This window comes from Haliaeetus leucocephalus, unplaced genomic scaffold (genome assembly GCF_000737465.1).
Source record: "Haliaeetus leucocephalus isolate CR32 unplaced genomic scaffold, Haliaeetus_leucocephalus-4.0 Scaffold151, whole genome shotgun sequence".
Lineage (NCBI taxonomy): Eukaryota > Metazoa > Chordata > Aves > Accipitriformes > Accipitridae > Haliaeetus > Haliaeetus leucocephalus.
Window position 1 is genome coordinate 7,158,713 of NW_010972587.1, and position 10,625 is coordinate 7,169,337.

Sequence of the window (10,625 nt, forward strand, 5' to 3'; positions counted from 1 at the left end):
CCCGGCCCGGGGTCCGTCCGTGTCGCCCCCCCACCCGGGGCAGAGTGACCCTGGGGCTCGGGACACACGGGCTACCCTGGAAACCCCGCTGCGAATAAAACGTGCTGTAAGAAAGATTGCTGTCTGGTCTGCTGGTTCTTCAAGTGTGTTCTTTGGTGTTGGGGCGGGGGGGGAGAAACATGGAGAAACAAAAATGTGGAGGGGCAGATTCTCCCTCCATTCCTGTCCTGCTGTGGGCAGCGTTGCCTTTGTTTTCTGCAAGAGTAAAAGTAATATTCCATAGTTGTCTTCCCCCCGAGCAAAGCCCTTGTTTCTTTCCCTGGGTATCAAGGCTGAACACGTATTCCAGGATTTGGCCCTAAAATTGCGTGGTGACTCTTCTCTGTAAAACTACTGTATGATCTAGCTCTGATACCCTGTCAGGGAATTTTACTGTCAGTCACTCTCAGCGCTCTGGCAGAGACAAATTTAGTAAAGCTAGTAAGAACAAACCACATGTATCTCTTTCACAATCCACAAGGTACGTTTCACAATATTCGGAAAGCAATATAGACCTATTTGCTCTTAATGACTTTGGTCCCGCCAGCCAGGATGAAAATTCATTACTCTATTTACATGGGTCTAGAAATAGCCAGGTCAAGTCTTCATGAGTTTCAGAGTTAATAAGTATTTCCTTCCAGGCACTAAATCTAAGTCTTTCTACCATGAAAAATTTCCAGCCCTTTGCACTGCTCTAGCTGTAATTCAAAACTTTTCTAGCCCCCCCCCGCCCCCCCCCCCAAAAAAAAAGGCAGAGATGAGATAGAGAGATGGGCTCTTTCGGTGGATCCAGAAATGTCCCCTGTGATAAACACTCTGAGTGGGAAGGGATATACACCTCACCAGCGTGGGATAAGGAAGTATTTGCCATTTGTGTTTATGTTGTTAGCACTGGGTGGCCAAGGGGCCTGGAAGTGGTATTTCACCTCTGATAAATCTTTCAGTTGAACCCAGCCCAGCTTGGTCATGTCACCAAAAGTTACCACCTGACTGCTCTTTGGCAGCGTCTCTCTACTGAGGATGAAGGAAGCCTCGCTTAGGGATGGCCCTGTCCTCGCAGCACACCGAGGGGCCGCATCCCCCCCAAAAGGCTACGGAGAAAGCGAGGTGGTACCCACCTGCCTGAGCCTCTCAGCTGCACACCAGGCAGCTCAGCTTCTGACACAGGGCAAGGCCGGCCTGCCCCTTCCCTCAAAATCACTTTCTGCCCTTGCTGTGTAACCTTGAAGTAAGTGTTTTCTTTCCCGCAGAGCAATTCAGGAGGAGCTTTTTCCAGAATGGGCTTTCTGTGTATATATAGGCAGGTCCCAAGTAATCAGTGAGTAGAAAAAGTGGTTTGAAAACCCTGGAGTGAGGTCGTGCAGAGGCACAAACTAGGTATTCGCACACTCTCGTCATTACAGATGTTTCAGGAGCATGCAAGTGCCTTAACCCAAACACAGTCTTTCTTGATTACGGGTGATCACTTCCTGAGGCTTCTTCTGTTCGTAGAAATCCTTATGCAAGACTGTGAACGTCACTGGCTTTTATTCATGATTTCTTACACATCAGTGCTGCAGCTCTTGCTCCTCTCAACCAAAACACCGCCCTGAGGATACTGCTTATGGCCAGGATCTAATACAGTGCAGATCATTTTAAATGATGGTTTAAAATGAGCTAAGCTGGAGAACTTTCAGCATTTCATTCTGCACTGTGCTGACCTTGGCAAGCGATCGCCTGTGAAGTATGCAGAGTAATACTAGCAAATCACATGTTGGTAATGTACACCTCTCTTTGGCTGGCAGACATTTTAAGAGTTGCAAAAAGGTCAATACTTCTGAGAAGTAGCTTTTCAGAGAGTGAGGAGAAGTATCCCGCCTGTGGGATGTTTGTCCACAGCCTCCCCGGTCCTACTAGGCTAGATTACAATCTGAGGGTTTTGTTATACACACCAAGAAAACAAACTCTTAATTACAGGACATCTGTAAACAAAGCTCCTGTGAGCCAAAATGTGCTGTAATCCGTGGAAGTTAGTACTGTGAAACCACCTTTAGCCCGTGGATTGGGGAGAACAAGGTGTAAAAGGCTGCTGTCTTGGGAGATAACTGTTGGGGTCAGATTTTGCGTAGTCCGTAGTAAGTGTAACTGAAAAGAAAGATTTGTATTCTATGTATGTGAATCACATTCATAGGAAGGCTGTGCTCACAAACACATGAGAAGATGATGGTCTGACCTGAGCTCCACCTCTCACAACTCCTACTACCTGGCTGAGCGCCGCAGGCTCTGTAGTGGCATGTGGTGATTGCGCAGGCAGGCAGGTGGAGGGATGCCTCGTAGTGTCAGAGCAATGTAACTCAGAAGCTGCGAGTTTTCCATCACTGCACTGAAGGGCATAATTCAGTGCAATTTTAAAAACACAATTAATTTTTTATTTTCATTTTAGCTCTGATACTCATGCTTTCTTGGCTTATATTCTGACTGAGGGAGGCAGCAGTGCTTTCTTTTTTTGCACGTATGTGTGTGAAGAGCTTCTTGTATCTTTTATCTTTTGTTAAGAAACCAAGCAGAGGTCTTCAGTGAAATACGTATTTTAATCTCAGATCGAAAGGCCCACTGTACATTACAAAACTAACATAGGAACCTAGCAAAGGTCTCTTAAATACAACATCAGGACAAAACTCCTGCTTGCTCTATGTATTTCTGAGTTGCTTGGGTGGAAAAACACTCATTTTCTCTGTAGGAAAAGATCGACCTCTTTCTTCTCCTGTGGTAAGGCTGTGAAAAGCGATAAACTTTTAGTAATTAGTTCTTGGAGGATGAAGGGGTCTTAATTCATACCGTTTGTCAAAATATGCCTAGGAACACCCCAAATTCATGGCTGTGTTTCAGGGGAAATTCAGTTCTTCACCTTCCCAGCTCAGCCTGCTTGTCAGGAGCAGTCAGACTTAACCACAGCAGGGAGCTGACTTCTCCCCACCCCAGACCTGCTCCCTGCTCCCTCCCCTCCTCCTCCTCCTCCTCCTCTGCAGAGCCCTTGACTCGCTCATCACTTCTCCTTACTCCTCTCAGCTGGACCGTGGGGTCCCGCAGGAGGACCCGCAGCTGGCCAGCTGATGACTGCTGACCTTTGGCAGGCTCTGCATGGGGTATCAGCCTTACAGCTGGCCACAACTGCCTTCCTGGCAACTAAAGATCTTATGAGCTTGGCCAGCTGGAGTCTGGGCTGGGATCCTGCTGGCTAATTTGATCCTGCGTGAGGGATGGAGGAGTTCACCCCCAAATGTGGAGGGGGCAAGCAGCGCATCTGCCCACGTGCTGCCCTGGGGCGTCAGGGCCAGGCTCCTCCTGCAGCCAACTGGATCAGTGGAATGAGTAAAAAAGAGACTGTGGAGCTGTTTTTCTTGTGCTTTATTTGAGTTTTCTGTTGAGTCTTAGCTTAGGCTTCACTAGTGGCCGCCTTTGCCCTCACTGCATCTCATGGTGTTCTCTCCATTCAGTCCAAGAGATGGACAGGGCTGGGCAGAAGGAGTCATTCCCCTTCCCAAACACAGTGTGATACATTTGCTCTTTGTTCAGCAGGTGCCCCGCTTTCCTTCCTCCAGGAGGTTACGCGTCCTGGATGCTCATGGACCTCAGGTCAAACCCACCGTACCGCAGAGTCCAGCTACTTTCTCAAAGGTCTTCTGCTTTCTGCTCCCCAGACCAGCTGAGAGGCACCATCCAGTCCCGGAGTCTGGTTTCATTTTGAGCATTAATAACATTTATGGACTGCGTGGCAACCTGCTGGAAGATGTTGGTAGCTATGATGCCAAAGGCATTGCTCAGCTGTGCTTGAAGAAGGTGAGAGTGGGCATGATATACGAGGGTCAGCAAGCGCAGTGAGAGAGCAGAAAGGTAGTTCAGTGGCTGCATTAAACCAAGTGCATTTGAATCTGATACTCTCTGAGAGGCCTTCAAACCTGGAGTAGCAGCGGAGGAATAAATGTGTGGGTTTTCTCTTTATTTCTCTGATCTTCCATGAATACATGCTTTTGAACTGATATTATTTTCTGTTTTAAAAATCCATATAACCCATATGCTAAGCAAAAAACTAAATCCTAAAAAGAAGTCCTAAAAGCTTTAACTCTGATTATTTTTTTTTCTGAAGACCCAAATCCTACTGCTTGTACTGGGACTTAGCTACTTAGCAGGGACTCAGGAACCCAGCAAAGGTCTGGCTGGAGTATAAAACTCAAGCTGGTGTGCCTATAATACATTATAGGAAGCCAAACTCTGGATTAAATCAAGTTTGAATTCAGCCTTTAATTGTTTGATTCCACAGAATTTATTAAATTTATAAATGAATAACTCCTTAATTATCGGTGAGCAAGCAATGACTCTAACTTCAATTATACCTGCGTATAGCTCCGTGCAAAGGCCTCATTAGCAAATGCACCACTGCTCCAGCAAAGAGGTTAATTTTTTTTGTAAATGGAAGTACTTGAATCTGCTGAAAACTCATTCTGTTCCCCTCATTTCCATGTTTTAAGTAACCATATATGCAAGATGTTGTGGGTGTCTTTTTGTTTGGGTTTTTTTTTTTTTTCACTAGCATGAAAAAATACTAGCTTTGTTTGTTTTCCTGTCCACTTTGCATTGCTTTGAAGAAATAGAAAGACAAACAGTATTTCCATTTTGAAAAGTACTTATTTCTACAATTGCTCTTGTGGATCATCTTCAAATTGTGGAATTCTGAATCTCGCTGCCTGAGTGCTTTGAAAAGCAGAAGAGGAAATGTCTCTGCTGGCCACACTGAAGGTGCATCCGAAGTATGTATCTGAAATCCCTTCCTCAAATTTAAGGCTTATGTGTAGACTTGTGGTAAACGCCTTCACAGACAGTAGCGATCACAGCAAAAATTCTTAGATTTAACTGAATTATCTCAGTGACTTGAAAAAGTAGCTTTAAAACCATTAAAACCCCTCAGAGGTGGCTGGAGTAGTCAGTCAGGCATCTGGGAGGTGGGTGCCTTTGCTCTGCTCCTCGCTGTCGTGATCGTCTCCTCGTTGGGTAGCATCAAGCTGTTATCAGGAACAGACCACCAAACTCCTTCTCCCCTGGGTGTATGCCTCCCAAAGGCTGTTGTTCTGGCCCTACGACTCCTGTGTTTCGTTAAAGTCGTGTCTCAAATAAGCAGCTGGGAGTCCTTCAGGTGTCTTTTTCTCAGGTATATATAACGCCGTGAACTCCCAAACTCGTAGGTGAATTCTTTAGCTGCAAAGCTGCTGCAACTGGGTGAGCACCATCCTCCTGGGCACCTGCAGGACCTCAGCAGTGAAGACTTGAGTAGCACCTAAGTAGTAAGATTTGAGCTCATAATCCCAGCATGATTAAATGGGGATTTGGGGGGGCCTCAACCTGAGTTTAAGCATCCATCCTTGTCTTTCTTGCAAACTCTATGAGACTATCTACCTGGTCACGGTGTAGCGTAGGAGTTTGTTCCCGTCACGGTGTAGCGTAGGAGTTTGTTCCCGTCACGGGACTGGCCAAGGAAGACACATCCCACGCAGGTCTCTCGTGCAGTGGGAAAGGGGACGCCTTGGTAGTCTGGAAATATGGGTGGCTTAACAGCCAGTCTGGGAGAAAGTGGCTGTCTTGTAGATTGGGAATTCTCCTTGGAAGATGCACCTGATGACAGGGAAAAGGGCTCCTGCCCAAGCCGGGAAGGTGAGCCCTGCGAGCTGGGAGGGCTGCTGCTGTCACACAGTTGTATACACAGCTACTCAGTATGGAGTAAAGGGATGGTGACTCTGGGCAACTGGGAAAAAGTTTAATAACTCTCAAATCCCCCATGCCGAGCATGAAGTAGAGGAGAAACCAAGTAAACAAGGGCCGAGACAGCTGTATCCTATCAGTGCCTGAAATGCACATTTTTCACAGGGTACAAATTTCTCACATGTTTATCGCCTGGGTGAAATACAAAAATGACTGAACTTTGAAATGTGAAACTTGTTATTTCTAAACTTCCTAATAAGCAGGAGAGTGAAAGCTCCTTTTAGAAAAGTGCTCGTGAAATTAGTCTTCTCAAGCAGAAGTGGTCTGCTCTGAGGGGTGACCATGTCTGCCTCCCACAACCCATGGCCCCATCTCTGTCTTCTGCGGAAGATAAGGACTATGAGAAAAAATGTATATACTTTGGTGTATGGTCTTGCTTTAATCCATCGTTTCAGCAATACCGTACTTCCTTACATTCCTATTTATAAAATGAATAGTCCTATTTTTATTACTGCTTTTTATTCTCCATTTTTTTAATCTATAAAAAGTTTTATTGTTTATAAACAATGCAGTTGGTTACATGAATAAGTTCGAATGCCATTTTGGTTTAATATCTATGGAAAAAAATCTTTATCTTCATGTAAGCTCTATTTTCATCAGAAATAGTGTATTATAAAGTACAGCTAGACAGCTAAGTTTATTCTTGCTGCAACTCCACTGAAACCCCTGGAGTTTCACCAGGAACAGATTTGGGCCAGAAGGCCTAGAATATAGTTACAATATATTCATTTTCTCATGCCTCAGAAATGGACTGTTTATGCACCAAGCTGTAAAGTGATATTCATGATGACTGAAGCCTGAACAACATTAAAATATCCAGCTCCTCTGCTCCAAATCCTCTGCTATCCGAAACTGTTCCTTTCCTTTCAGAAGGAGGAGGCTACCGCTGCTGAGGGTAAACAAGGGCAGGGGCACTTCTTTAGTACCCAAGCCTAAATAAGGACTAGCCTAGCTAAAACTGGGGTTTAACTGCAGGGAGCCTGGGTCTAAGGTGCTGCCCAGCGTCCCCCCCACCGCCAGCTCTGCCTGCCTGCTCCCGCGGCAGAAGCGTCGTGGGTCGACCCTTGCAGCTCAGCAATCCTTGGGAGATTTGCTGCGCCGCCCCCCAAAAACTCCTTCTGAGAGGAATTTTTCGTTAAATGAAAAGTGCTGCGGAAAATTGCTTTTTATTGCAATTATAATGGGTACAGCGGTTCACACAGCTTGCAGCGTGCTTGAGAGCCAGGGCCCACACTCTGTTCACACACTATGGAATATCAAGCACAATCATGTTTTCTGTTTTATTTGGCCGTGATTTCCAGAAATAGGAGCTTGAAATTACGCTCACAATAACTGCAGTGATTTTTCGACAGTCTTGAATGCCAACCAGCTCTTACTGAATACCAGGATAGGTAGTAAGTGCAAGGAATTCTTGAAGATCTCTTGCTCTGCAGCCTAGTTTTTTTTTTAAACTTCACCCATCTGTATATTTAAAAATATAGCCAGAGAGAAAATTTTGCTGAACATATGATAAAACCATTCACTTTTTAAGAACAAATTTTAGAATCATTAAAAATAAATTACTGTGTATAAGACCTTAGAGTAAGATGCAACCAGGTTTATTTTTACATCCTTCTGAACCAGTGGAAATACCTGTGCACAGGCATACTTACATATGCAAGTTTTAGCGAGTTCAAGGCTTAAAAATAGAGGCAAGCAGTACCTTCTTTAGGATTATCGTGATTTGGGGAAAGGAAGACAAACAGTATATCAGTATTACCAGATTATTTATGTAAACTGACATAGGACAACTTTGTCTGGAGATTGGCCATCCTATGCTTGACTGACTCTTCAATCCCCAATTAATTTTTATTATAAATAATCCTGGCATGTCGGGTGTAAATGTCCATAGTGTCTCTGGCAAAGCTCTTCCACAGTAGCTTTACTATCATATTGCTGCTGGCAACTGTTTTGGAAAACTCAGGAGCTTCACTAGAGAACTTAGAGGCTCGTGACAGAGTAGCTCTGCAAGGGTGACGTTCTGCATGTTTTATGGACGTGAAGAGCTCTGTTCAATTCTGACCTTGAAGGTCACTTGGTGAAAAGTCGTGAACAGCACCTACAACTCTTTTTCCTCTAATTCCAGAAAGAAATGTGCCTGGAAAATATTTTGTGTTTTATGAATGCTTTTAGGTTTCTGTTTCTTGTTTCCTTTAGAAAAAGAGAAAAGCAGTGTATAACCGGCTTGAAAATATGGGTTATCTGAGAGCTGCCTGCATTGTAAAAATTAGAGCAGCAAACGAGCATTGCTCCAACACTGAACAATCCTGAGGCTTGGCCGAGCCTTCCATCGCACACCACATAAAGCTGCTGAGCTGCTCCACACAACACGGTCTTCCACGCTGTCACCGTGTAGTCAACGCACACCTGGGACGGGGGTTTCAAACTGTAGCATTTCAGTCTGCTTGGAATACGCCTGTGCTGCCTTTTAAAATATCCCAGGAGACCTGCAACACCCAATACATCGTGTAGAATCACAGACTCATAGGATGGTTTGGGTTGGAAGGGACCTTTAAAGGTCATCTAGTCCAACACCTTCCACTAGACCGGGTTGCTCAAAGCCCCATCCAGCCTGGCCTTGAACAATTCCAGAGATGGGGCATCCACAACCTCTCTGGGCAACCTGTTCCAGTGTTTCACCACCCTTATTGTAAAAAATTTCTTCCTTAAATCCCACGGGTCAGCGCAGTCCCAAGTTGGTGGGCTCCACTCCAGGGACTACATGCAGTGGGGTTTTCTGCCTGGAAAATTTAAAATTTTCTGATGACATGCACATTCCAGGCAGGACTCGGCCAGGTCCTGAGCTGACATCGGTGCTGTTCTGCATGGCAGACCGGCAGACCCGGGCTCTAATTTAAAGCTGGAAGTGGGGAGACGAGCTTTGGGATTGATTCTGACACTTGTAATTCTCCCACTGCCATTAAACAAAATGAAGCAATTGGTAAGAGAACAGAAAAATAATCCAATCCGTACTGAAAGCATATGCTGTACGTCCCAGCCAAATGTAACTGAAATAGCTGTAGCCTGAAAATCAGAATTTATAAGCATAACACTGATCCAGCAGAAAGTATAACGCACCAATGTTTATAAAATTAGAAATAGTTCAGCAGCACTCAAACATAAGAGTACTAGGATCTATTTTCTTTTGGTCTTAACAGAAGTGCCTGCCTTCAAGTGATGCCCCACACTTGCGTGAGGTTTCACTCCCTCTGGCTTCTCCAGAGGAGGCTGCTGCAGCTGAGGCCCTTTTGGGTGCAAGAATTCAAAGCTGAAGAATCCTTTTTCCAGTGGGATTATTCTTTTTATAAGCTCTCTGTGTGTGCTGGAAAAGCAATTTATTTTGTCACTAACATGAGATAAAGCATCATTATGCTACTCAGCTGTCACTGGGGAGTATTTGGAAATGGTAAATCTATTTTGGGCCCAGTAGTAGTTCTAGTCATAGCAAACATCTTTCTAGTCTGAATTAAAAAAATTAGGAAGTGCAGGACGAGGTCTGTTTTTTTTTTTTTTTCAAATGTTCTGAAATTTAAGGGACAGATTTTTAAAAGAATGTAGGACTTAAAAAAAAAATCCTGTTTTTCTAAAATGTTGCAGTGCAGAATTTTAAATACAGGACTTTAACAAAAATCACCTGTACTATTTAAAGCATTGAAATCTATAGGAGTTAGGCACTTTTCAAAATCCTATAGCAGGCGAAGGCTCAAATTCTCCAGTGGGATTAGATGTTTAAGTATATTTGAGAATCAGACACCAGAGCCACAAGAGGGGGTCAGGGATCCCCAGTGCCAAGTGCATTGCCTAGCTTTACAGAACGCTGTAAATACAGGGAATTCACAACACACTGTGAGGCACCTGGATCCCAGTGTAATGTCTGGGAATACATTATGCAAAGCAGGGCTCTGCTTAAATAACAAGAACTTGATGAAGAACATGTCTTACTTAAATGACTTAATCTGGATTGGAATATAGTGTCTTCTCCCAGTCAAGGTTTTTCTTTCTTTCCTGTGCCTGAGCCCTGCATTTCATGGTCTAAGCAGGAATAAACACTTCATTTGCAAAGCAGAAGGGGGGGGTGAAGTTGTTCCCCTTTTATTAAATAGGTTATCCCTTACAGCACGCACTCACGGTGAGTGAAGACGAGTCAGTGCCCTTTTCTGCTATAGCGGAGGGAGGGCTTTGATCAGGAGAGAAGAGGGTGTTTTGGGGCATGGTGTCCTCAGCGCGTATTTGAGCTGCTCAGCTGCACCGACTAAACCAGCTTGTCCTTCCTGCAGCTCGCAGGATGACTTTGGCTTCTCAGGCATTCAATTTGCCCCCAGATCAGCTTCGTGCTCGCCTTTTCCCCAGGTTGCGGGGTGGATGAATTGCGTGGCGTACGATCCCCTTTTTCTGAAGGGCTCTCTGGGACCTTTTTGGTCGCGTGGCTGGAAGCACAGCTAATAAACGGCTAAACTGCTGGTGTTCTCCATCCTGTGACGAGAGCCCATTCAGTCCTACGACAGGACCGCTCGTGCATGCTGGGGCATGTGATGGGAGCGATCTGCTCATCCTGACTTTCACCTGTGTCCCTTGTGCGATGAGACGTGTTTTGGCCACAAAGGAGGCATGCTTCGCGTTGTGCAGAGCAGGCAGGGTTAGGACTTAGAGCCCACGGAAGCCTCCTCACCAGGCTGTGGGGATATCCCGGACCAAGAGCTTTGCAACTACGGGGCTGCTGCGGGAGGTGGATCTTCGCTCAGACGCTGGGCTGG